Genomic DNA, 12,433 nt, shown 5'->3' on the forward strand with positions numbered 1-12,433 from the left:
CTAAGAATAAACCTTGTTCTGTACAACTGCTTTGGCAGACACTAGGATCCTGTGAGCCAAATCCTGCAGTCCTTAGTCTTACTTGAGCAAAACGCCTGTCAGATTCAATGGGGATTTTGAGTCAGTAAGAATGGCAGGATTTGACCCTCTCTTCCAGTGGTGGTGGGCAAGTTCATAATTTTTCCAGAAATCCTGATGTAACTGACAACTAAGTAGTCCTTTAAAGCTGTGAAGCTTACATAAACAGTAAAATGAATGAAATGTTTGAACGTGGCAACTTCTGGAACAGACTGTGCTTAACATCTTTGATAAGTTCGTTACCATCTCGTAGCCTGATACAGATATATTGAGTGACCAGTTTGGAAACAGAACAGTGTTACCAGGAGTCCATTCATGTGAAGTCAGTTCAACCTTCTTTTAAATTTTAGAGATAGAATTGCATGTCCCTTAACACATACACTTGCAAATCTAGTTGGTGTGCAGCTTCTAGGACTGCATATGGAAATTAAGTGGCTCTTCTACAAATGAGTAATTATGTCATTTATCAAAGTTGTGCACAGAATTACTACTTTTCTGCACATAATTTTTGTAACTGAAACAATTAGACAAATCAGAGTCAAGCAATTGGACTTTTTGCAGAAATGATAATACAGGAATATTTTTCTTAGTCATTACATAATTGTCCATCCTAAACAGAATACCTTCCTGCAATGATGAACTAATTCCTTTGAAGGGAGTGTTCCTCTGTTAGCCCAACTCCTTAGAAAATCCTAGTTATTCTGCTGTTATTGTGTGAGTCTGTTAAAGCACACTGAGATTTCTACTTATTTTTAATCACTGGGTCTGTCTATTTTGTAGTTAGTTTATACTCCTTTCATGCAATGCTTACCTACAATCTAACAGGAAAACTTAAAAGAGCTAGAAAGTGGATTTTGTTGTCCTGTACACTTTAGTGGAATGTGCTGATTCCCACTACACTTACAGAGCTTTATTTGGGATGCATTTGGTTTGTTGTTGGACATGTTGGTGGGTTTTTTGTTGGTTTTTTCCTTTTTTTTTATAATATATGCTGATATTTGAGGATTCGTTTTTTTTGCTTTGGATTTCATAACATACTTCATGCATATAAAGGAAGATAATATACTTATTTCTTTTCATGTTTAAAGTGGTGTAAATTTATTGATTAGTCCGAACTTACAGCAGGCATTATCTCAGCTCAGGGTGTCTTAAATGTTTCTTTATGTATAGACAAGAATTTCAGTCCCATGCTGCATGTCAGAGATCATGCGGCAGTAAATCTATTCAAATGTAAACCTGTTCAATTCAATTACCAGTTTATAATAAAATTTGCTGCTGCAGCCTCCACGTTTGTCACAGCAGTCTCTACATGTTGATGGCACAGCATGCCTGGAAATTGACAGCCTAAATCTATTTAAAAAAAATTTAGTTGCAGACCTGAAATAAAATCAAGTTTAAGCAGCTTTGTGAGAAGCATCATATTTCTTACAAGAACTTCAGCACATCTGCCTGTGCTTGTAGTCACTTTCTCTTGTGGTAGTTATGTGGTAAATCATTTCTTGGGGGAATATATTATCATTTCTCATCAGGCATCTGCCCTTCTACGAGAGACCAAGTGTTAGAATATTGGGGCATTGGGACCATTGGGAAGGACTTGGATTTTTTGTCATGTGTAAAACTGGGCATTCTCAATGATATTGATGAGTCGTAGCCAGCAACACCTTAATTAAGATTCTTAACAATTTAGAAGAAATACCATCCTTAACAATTTCGGTCAGAAGCTAGAGAAGGAGAGGGAAAGAAGCATAGTAATGTGGTGTTCTCAGGTGGGATAGAAGTCATGTTTTTAGCCTGCATTTCCAGTTGGGTGGTACAAGGACATCTCTACAAGAGGATTGAGAGGGAACAACTCATTCTGTGGTAACTCATGGAGTGTCTCTTGAAAAATCTCAATCCACCTAGATGAATGTTTTGAGTACATGTTATACTTCATATTGAAGCATTCTATAGACAGTAAGGTTTTAAGAACACGACAAATAAAAATATGTCATGATTTTATTTCCTTTCCAAGGTAATTGTTTTTTACAGTCCAGAAGAATGTACTTTGTTCAGGGAAGAAATTCTACACTTTTTCTGTTTTTAATTTCATGTCAGTAGTATGAAAGATTAGATTTTCAAGGATCTGTTCTGAAATACAGTTTCTTTGCCTATGCTTATGTTTTGATGAGCTGACATAAAAATTCTTGTGTAGTCTAGGGAAGGATGTTCAGAATGTATCTTTACTGGTTTCTCTAAATAATATTGTAATTGTTAAAAAGGGGGCTGGGGAAGTGAATTTTGCACTCTTTTTTAGAAGTCAACAATTTAAGCCATTCTCTAGTTTTCAGTTCTATTGTTTAATAATCATTCCTTTAAGTTTGGCCTTTCAGACACTTCAGAAGCTACCTGTTGCCTTCAGGTAGTAGAATTAAATCTATGTTCATATGCAGCATTGGGTGTTTTGTCTGTTTTCCTTTTTATGCAGCTAGTTGGAATGAAATCGTGATTAGACATCTGACTTTTTTTTTGTTTGTTTAATTGTTGGTAGGTCTGATTGAATTCCACTTCCAGTTTCCCATTAGTTCTCTATGCTTTTTAATTTGGTCTGTAGGATCGGCTTATTAGAATGTATCTGCAATGAAAGATACTGTTCCAGATTTATCATATTGCAGTATTATAGTAGCTACCCACCTAAAATAATTCCTCTGGAGTAAATATTCAAAAATAAAATTACTTTTTACTTCAGGTAGTGTTTTTACAACTATTTTCACAAAAGGTTATTCCATATGTTTCAGATTTCTCCATGAAGACAAATCCACAATCTTGGTTTTATCTGTTCCTATACTATAGCTGCATTCAGAATTATAGTTAAGAGGGGAAAAAGATGTATCATACCAGAGTGAAATGGCAAAAAAAAATTGTTTTGCTTCACATAAGTATTTTGGGTTTTCCTTATGGATGGATGGCATTTAGAAGTAGCCATCAGCTACTTTGCACCTAGTTCGAATAGACATGGTGATAGAAGTCCAGCTTAATTAGTCCACTTATTAAAAATGGAAGGTAAGATCCCACTTAGTATAAATGAAGCTGGAGGCTGCTGAGGTTTAACAATCTATGTTATGGGAAAATTAGCAATATACCTTTACTGTTGCTACTCTGTTAGCCTTCAAGAATGAATAGAAACTCTCCAAGCTTGTTGTCTGTCAATGCTGACTTCAGTGTAACTCTCCCCAGAATAATCTTTCTGTCATTGCAGTACAGCTAGCATGTTGTGTAGCCTTCAGTGGTTTTCATACACTAGTTTGTCTGAGATTATTTTGGGAAGGTTTTATACAGCCCTTCAAAATAGACTTCAGCATCCCAAGAGCAGTAATCAGAATCTCCCTTTCCTGTAAAGAAATCCTGTATTTTGAAGTTCTGACTTCAGCACAAACAGGAATAAAAGAAATTGCTGACAGTTTTTAAAATGGTTGTGTGATACAGTAAAGAACCACAAGAATATGACACAAGTTAAACTTTCTTAATGCTGTTACCTTTTCGACCTAGTAAAATTGGAGCACTCTGAAGTATTCTTGCTTCAAAACTTGAAAGATTTCATTAATTTAAGTACAAGGCTAAATTTTTTGGAGGGGCACAGGTATTTTCAAGCAGAAATTATTAGTATGCAAGGACAACTGCATGACTGTATTTCACTTGTGTTAAGCAGCAGATCAGATTAAATTATTGCACTGATCCTTTCTGGTTTGACAATGTATGAAAATGAATCTGATACAGAAGAGAGACTAGACAGTTTGGGCTTACTCTTACATGAAGATATGCGTGATATGCACAGGAACAGATTAATGGATTCTTTCTAAAAATAATAACTAAGAAACCATCTTTGTAACTATAAATGTGTTATCACCTATGTTTTGAGGCTTGTGAAAAAGCCTGCTTAATAGGATTCCTGCTAACGGCATCTCCTTTGAAAAGACTTGTACATAAGACATTGCCAAGGTAAATTTCTCACACGAGTCTAATACCATTAGTCTGTGAAGAAGAAAGCAGAAATTACTGTGGAGGAAGTTTTAGTTTCTGCTGCTTTCAGAAATTAGAACAAAGGGATGGAGAAAGCATTAATGGTATTCAAAGAAAATATTTCTGTACAGGATGACAGTTAATAGAACTGTGTTGACCTCAGCAATATTTCTTATGCTCTCAATTGTAATATTACACTTAAGGATCTCCTTCATTAATTCAGGATATTAAACATCACATCATAAGATAACACAGTATGCTTTTTGTTGAAGTCTCTTCTGCATATCAACTCCTTTCTGTGTTTCCAAGAGTTATGAGGGAGTTAATTTCTGCTACAGGTATTTTTGGAAGTCTTTCTCACTCTTCTTTTCCTTCCTTCACCCATTTCCTTTCCTTCTCTTCCTTTCTTCCCCTCTTTTTCTCCTTCCCTCTTTTTCCTTTTTCTTCACCCTCTGTTTTTATGCCCCTTCCCCCCTTTTTTTCCTTTTCTTTCTTTCATTCAACTAATGCTTGATTTTAATATATACTAGGACCTGTTAAATCCCCTTGGAAACTACTGAGACTAATCTCTAAGTGTTGTTGGTGTTCATAAGTAGGCCTCTTATCCCAATCCCAACCAAGATGTGGCCTGATAGCCCAGTTCAGACATGAACTGACAGCCCAATTTGTCTGCCTTAAAACACGGCTCTTGACTATCTGCTTTCTGTAACTGATGAGAAAGGACAAATTATTCAACTGAAGGCTAATGTTTATAATAAGCTCAAGCATCTAGTATTTCTATTCATCTGTGAATATATTACTCAAGCAAATATTGAAAGTGGGGATGTTCTTTCTTGTTTTGGGAATCACATTGAAATATCTCTGATACAGAACAGCTGTCAGCCCACAAGGAGTTCTTGTGGCGCTCATGCTGTGGTGTTGTGCCTGTAGAGCTTAGGGTCTGATACCGAGTTTTTGGTCCCCTGATTTCATTGGAAAAGAATCAAACAAGTTGCTGCAATTCACTGGACACAAGTTTTACGGACGTATTTCTATCTTAATGTGTACAGGGTTGTTGTTGTTCCTTTATACAAGCATTTCATTTCAATAAGAGGCAGTATAAATTAATACATAAACATAAACTCTACTGCTTTCTGTGTCTTTGGACTTGCGTGCGCTTCTTGGCATCCCATAGATTAATGAATGTACATTTTTTGTGGCTATCCTAGGCAGATCTGGGGTTAAATTGATTGCCAGCCCAGTTGTCTTCAGGTTGCTTGGACTGAGATGATAGGCTTGGTTCTGTTGCCACAGCCATTGCTGTCATCAGTCCTGGTGACTGCAGTTGTTTGCAGGAGTCAGGTATGTGCCAAGGATACATTTGACCTATGGTTAGTTACTGTTTTGTTATTAAAGATAGTGTAAAAGACTTCAAATGGGACTGAAGTCTGTGGTATTTTTCTTAGTGCAACGTATCTTACTTATTACTTCCTCAGAGTTAGGAAGAGTAGGTTCTAGAGATTAAAAAGTCTACTTAAATTGGAATACCATAACAATTTATAATTGTAGGATGAGAAAATGTAATTAGCGTAATTTAAGATTGTTAACTGAACATCCCCATTTGTCATATATCTTCTTTTGAACCTAAAGTAAGGAAGCAGTATCGTTCTAATTTTCTAGAAATTATTCCATTTAGTTATTCTGTGAATTTATTCCCAGTGAACATTTGCTTATGTACTGAAAGTGCAGTGACAGCACTATAAGTGATAAGGGAAAGCAGAGTCAAGTCTGAGTGATGTGGGTCTGTACCTTTGGCATCTTTTCCAATGAGCTCCCAGACAAATAGCTGCCTTACTTTCTTGGTTTCTGCCACCCATGAACACATATGTCAGTATGGCACAAGCATGTACAGAGTTCCTGAATTCTTCTGTATGGATCCTGCTCTGTATTAAATAGGGGCCATGTTGTAAAGTGTGTCATTAATGTTACATGTATTCTTCACTCTTCTGTTTTCTGCTGTGCAGATACCTGTACATCCCGATCTCGAGGGGAAAATCTTTAGTGTCCCATGTAGAAGGTAAATTAGCAATGACATGTGTATATCTCTAACATTCTGCTTTGGAGTCATCCCCTTCTTGTATTGTTCTCTTCACTCACAGTAAAACTTCTTCACAGTAAGACTTTTCACTATGTAAAATCCTAGTAGAAACATCAAGATGTATCGATAGATTTATTTGGGGTTGAAGTGCTGCAATGATGTAGGAATGTAGGTGCTGCTAAGTAGAGCCCACACGGCAGATGTAGAGGCAGACTTTTGCTACTTGGGGTGGATTGGCATCAAAAAGATTGGAGATTCAGGAGCTCTCTTGGCCCATTCACTCAGCCAAAGCAATGAATGGGTAGCCCTAAAATTACCATCTGTGGTTGCCAACTCTGACCTCATATAATGCTCTCCCTCAAGTATTTCACATTTCTAAACCTCTACTGTCATATTTAAGAATGTTCCAGTCAACATAGTTCTTGAAACATTGGTGTAACTGAGCCACAATTTTTTGCCTGGTCAATCATTGGCCTTTTTTAAGCTAGGGGTGCTTTCACCAGTGGGGAGGGAATCTTTGTCACTTCTACTCACGAAGTCAGTTTGTGAGATGGGAATATTATTTCATTTACAGTCTTTAATGTGGTTTTTGTGGTTGAAAATCAGCAGCCTGAAATCTGAAATAGATGTCATCTTCAGAAGTGACTTGTCATTATGTCAAATTTTGCCATGCTTACTGGCTCTCCTAGTAATAGATCTCATCTACCCAGCCTTTCTTCTATTTCTTGGGTGTTGTTTTTTTTTTCTTTCTTTTTCTTCTTTCCCTTTGGGTATTTCACAGAAAAGTTGCAACTAAGTGAGGAGTCAGTTTCCTTCACATAACAGTGACCTAAAATAGCTGTTAATCATTATAAATGAAAAACAGCTTTATTTTAAGCTGCAATAGTCTTTCATTCGATTAATGATTCCAGAGGAAGTCAAATGTGATCTATAGTAAATGTAATCTCATGCTGAATATCAGTATTTTCCTGTTAGCTCTTAATTATTTCAACCAAGTTAATAAGTTTATCTGTTCCTCCAAGCATCTGGTTTTAGTTCTCAGGATCATCAGGTATAAGCTCAGATGCCAATTTGCTTTATGCTATTATTACAGGAGGTCTGAACCCAACCATTTGTACAACTTGCTTCTGTAGAATCCTATTTCAATCCATGTTAAAACAGTTAATTATTAAAATATTTAATTTAGAAAAATTAAAAAACGTATCTTTTTTCCTTCATCTTTTCCTTCTGTTTTTTCCTAGCCAAGACAGCTGCTCTGTTCTTGGCATCTTTGGTCAGCCCTATCAAAATTATTCATCATGTTATCTTTGCCCTTTGTCTCTATAATGTTCCTTTTAGTCCTGTGGATGACTGACTGAAGAAGACTCTCCAGATGGGTCTTGTCTTTCTTTCTGGTCTGAATCAATCAACAGATCTGTCTTAAATCATTTGTTAAATGGTTGTGCAGCTGCAGGGTGCTTTTAGTGACAGTCTACCAGATTGGGTATGTAATTGTGTCCAATACTGATGTTTCGTTGTTTCTACTTCAGTTTCATATTTTCTGTAATTCAACAACAGCTTAAGGAACGGGCTCCTTATATTTCATTGTGTGACCAATCCCAAGTGTTTCCACTGAAACATGAGAAGAGAAACATGCTATAAGTCATCTGAATTACTGCATTTTTGAACATACTGTGTGGAATCAGTTAAGATGAGATGATTTATGAGGTGACATAAATACACTTTGGATGCAGAATGAGGTACCTGCCCATGGAATATTGAATGTCAGGAGAGATGTTGCTCTGAACAGATTTTCAAGTTCGCAAGTCATTTTCTGGTTTTCCTGTCAAACTTTTAATGAAAGTGCTTAAGCTTCCAATTTCAAGACAAATGATATTGCTAAATATTGAAATAGGAAAATGAACGTTTACCTTAAAACATAGAAATCTATTCTGAAATATCAATATGAATGTATTGCTTGTGGGAATTCTTTCTCAAAGATGTGCCAGAAATGTTTCTGAGATCATATACACAGTCTCTAATTTATACCTTGTCTGGAAGTGGAAGCTTTGTCTGTAATGAACTTACAATAAAGGCACGTTTCAGTGGCTCTCAAAGACATCACCCCAAAATACAAGTCTCTGACCCCTCAAAGAAAAGGTTGGAACACCTTTAAAAATGCTGTGGTAGGGATTTAGTCTGATGCTTTCTGTCTGACAGAGCATGCCCTACGCCCCATCATTCAGTCCTGTGGAAGGTGCTGGAGAACCCGGTAATCAGAGAATCAGAACAAATCCACAGACTAGACTTGAGATTCCTCTTTCTTCTCTTTTTTATCTTCTCTCATTTTCATGATTTTTCTATTCTATTCTATTCTATTCTTTTTTTTTTTTTTTTGGACATTATAGCATTTATCTATTGGAGGAAGGCTGAAGAGGAAGTAGTTGCTGCAAGCAGATATCCTCTAGGCAGTCTTACTCTGGCCAGGTGGGAGAGAGAATCATTAATTTCCTGAGTTTCTTGCTACCTGGCCTGTACTGTTCTGTGAGCACTACCTCGGCTGAATGATTGTGTTTCCTCCTGGGCATCCTGGTATTGCTGAAGATATCCATGCTGGCAAGGTACTTCAGCTCATCTCTAATTAAAATACTTGTTATGAAGTATTCTTAAACACGGCTGCTTAATGAAGTTAGAAAAAAGCATTTGGATGTGGAGTGTGAAGGCTTCCAGTGTTGGAGTTTCTCTCTAGGGAGATATATGCAATCAGAAGGCGTTCTGAATGCTAGCAGTCCATCCCATTTTTGTTCCCATTTGTTTTCTCTAATTTCCTGCCTTTTTAATGCTGACTAGCTGAAGCAAGTCTTCTCTTCCTCCACTCGACTGTTCGCTCCCCCTTGATGGACTGGCTCGTGACACGTGCCTGTAAAGTGGCTTCTTGGGAATTTGCAAGTCTTTGAATGTGTTATCTGATTAAAGGGATGTATGTGTCTTTAATTCTCATCTGCAGTTCCACCTTTGACCCCATCTGTTAAAGTGGAAAGGAGCTGAGAGTCAGCAAAGTCCCAGATTCAACCCAGATAACCCTCAGTGTGCATATCTGAACGCTTTAACTCTTCGGTTGCCCAGGAAAACTACAGACTTCATTAAGTATCGGGTTTGACTGGAAAATGTGGCAGATCTGGTATGAGGCAGGCAAATTGGTTTATTTTGCTGCTGTACTTAAGGGAGGATAATTCAGTCCAGGCATACCTTTATGTTAGAGAAATGAATGAACACCAACCTGTTTGTGTGACACACAGACAGATACAGTGTCTTCTTAGTAGCTGTGGGTTTGATACGTTTCTTTCCAGAGGTCAATCTCTTGCTTACAGAACAAGAGTGAAAGGTCAACCCCCCTCCCCTGTGTGTAGTAACTCGTACTTTTTTGAATAGGAAGCTGAATTCCATGACTGGGAATAGTGCTGCAGTTTTGGATGGGTTTATTAGTTACCCTGAAATAGCACAACAGAATTCATTTAGTGTATAAAGTAGATTTAAAAAGTGGATGACACAGGTGTCATTTCTATGGTATCTTGCTGCTGCTGTGCATTTTCTGCAGAACAGTGTGACTGTGACATTTTCTGTGTTTGTGAATGCTCAGCTTAAGTGACTAGAATACTCCCGTGCATTTGGGTTTATGGATGTTTTTATCTTTCCTCTGGTCATTTTCTGTCCTAGCTTTCAGAAACTCGTACTGTACTGAGGATTTTCAGTATCCCAAATCTATTCCTCTTCTCTGAAAGCTGGAGCCAAATTCTTCCCCCACTTACATCTGTTCAACTCTGGTGGTTTCACTTATGCTGCGTGGCTATAACAATGCAGCATTTGTCCTAATCTGCCCTTTATTTTTCAGTGGAGAGTGTGCATGTGCAAAGGGAACATAAACACATTAAGGTGAACTGCAAATAGAAAAACATAAATATATATATATTGTATTTGTGTATAGACACAAACAGAGATAAATAGCACACAGATAGGTTTGATAGTATATCTACTGTACATAATATTGTAAATGGTATCTTGCTGTGCTGGAATCTAGGCAATATGAGTTCAGTACTAAAGTGTTCAGGTTGCACCTGAGCTAGCTGGAGCCTGCCAGCCCCTGCAAGCCCACTGAGAGCATCTGTCTCGCCACCACCTTGCTCATGCTGTGTCCTCTGCAGGCTCTCCGATTCTTCCGACTATGAGCATAAATCATCCACCTGTCAGGAGCTCTAGCTGCCTGGATTATGCAATGCCTGCCTTCATTTGGAGATGGTGTGAGCAGAAGATTGCGGCAAATGGTTTGCATTCATTTTAATGCTGTTCCAGCATCTCTTCATCTTTAATGAGGGTTCAGGGTGGTGATGACTCCCTAAGACAATGAAGGTCCTAGAGACCCAGGCTTGCTTTGTATATTTGTATGGCCTAGTTTAGATTTTTTTTTCTTTTTTCACATTTTCTTTTTTTCTTCTCCCCCCCCCCCCCCCCCCCCCCCCCAAAGAAATGAATAGGCTGAAAATTGCAGCAGAGAACCGGGACTGCACAAAGCCAGCTGTCCACAGCTCTGTTTTTTGGCCTTGTAGTAATTCCCTCCAGCTGAGCAATGAAGAATTTAAAAATCAGTCATGTTTAATGTTGATTGTCCATTTGTGCTGTCTAAATCTGCATAATGCCTAGCTTGCCTGCACTTAGACATGTAAAGATCTTACCTTTGCAGTTTATTTAGTTACAGGTGTATTTGCATTTTACTACTGTGGGTGGAACATTTTGTTGTATATCCCAGATTTAAAATGCAGCTCCACTATTTAAAACTCTCTGAGAAAAAATAAATTAAATTACAGTAAATTTTCTTCTTTTGGCTCCTTAGGCCCAAATTAATCGACTTCTTTATTCACACAAAATTATGGTCATAAGCCAAAGTCAGAGTAAATATGGCTATTTCTTCATATGTGTAAACAGAAGGAAAAGATGGAGGTTTGTGAAACAAAAGCAGTCGAGGTTCTCCCAATGGCAAGCATTGAAGGTGCTGAAGGTAAGTCATGCTATCACAAGTGTGTCTGTCCATAATATTGAATCCTTTCAGATTCCTGCAAATACAGCTCTTTGTTTGTAGTCTTTAAGGCCAGCTCCATGTTATTATTTACCTGAAAAGCATTGAGTGGCACTAATAGTAACCATACAGTATATTGTTTGAGCACTAGTTAGTAGATGGAAGAAATCCACATGTACCTTAACACTTCAGGATCGCTATTTGACAGATTTTTAAGGGAACATATTTGTTTACTAACTTTGAAAAACATTAAGCTTGTACAACATATTTGTTCTGTAGCAAATGGTTCAAGAGGTTGTCAACACAGTTTTTCAGCAAATAGTTATTTTTAGAACCCCCCTGTGATACTGGCAGTAAGATCCCTGTTTGCAGGGGTTCACCTAAGACAAAGAGAGCGAGCAGGAGTTGCTCTGTAGTGTCAGTGGTAGAGCCAGAAGTGGAATTTGCACCCCAAAGTCATCGTGTCATTCAGACCCAGCTGCAAAGTCTGGCTGCTGCCACTCCTTCCTCACCCAGTGGTGGAGAGAGAAAGCTTTATTGTGGGTTGGGTTGGATTTTTTATTTTGCTTTATAACACTACCTTATATTGGATTCCTCAGTCTGTTACTGATGAAAAGTGAAGTCAAATTAAGGTCAGCTTTTGTCAGCAGGAAAAAAAAAAAAAGAAATAGCTTTGATGCACTTCTGTATCTCTTGTTCATATTAACTGAAGGTGTTACTTAAGTACTTTAAGTTTTCCACTCTATGGGCTTGTCCCTTCACCTCCTTACACTGAGGGTTCCCCTGTTCTAGAAGGCTTACATAGCAACGCCACTTCTCACAGAAAACCTGCTGAGAATTTCCATAGCTGGCACTGATGGGAGTTGAAGGTGGAATGTGTGGTGTTGCAGTCTGTGCCCCAGTCACGGATTGTAACGATACCGGAGAGCCCTGCAAACGTACGTGTTCTGCCCCTGTGAATTTCTGCCAGAGAATTTCATGCAATCTGATCAGAATTAACTAGGACCACACAGAGCAAGGGGGATTTTTAATAGGCTGTTTGGAAAAGAGTGAAGACCCTAACGAATGAAGTGTGTAGACTTCGAGATCTTTACTGTGAGCCTTATTTGCTTCTGGTAACAAGCTAACCTCCCATGCCATTCCCTCCCCCTCCACTTTTAATTTGATGGAAAGCCAGCAGTGCCGCAGTTTTATGCAAAGCCTCCAGTGAACTCAAAAAGATGATTATTTCT

At 38.0% G+C, this 12,433-nt stretch overlaps 1 protein-coding gene across 11 annotated transcripts in view; it reads left to right on the top strand.

Moving 5' to 3' along the window:
* The window catches only part of ESRRG (estrogen related receptor gamma), a 376,167-nt gene that overhangs the window by 273,237 nt on the left and 90,497 nt on the right, over positions 1 to 12,433 (top strand). The window lies entirely within an intron of this gene.

This window comes from Cyrtonyx montezumae, unplaced genomic scaffold (assembly GCF_038088225.1).
Source record: "Cyrtonyx montezumae isolate F1298 unplaced genomic scaffold, pur_monq_1.0 scaffold_0, whole genome shotgun sequence".
Classification (NCBI taxonomy): Eukaryota; Metazoa; Chordata; class Aves; order Galliformes; family Odontophoridae; genus Cyrtonyx; species Cyrtonyx montezumae.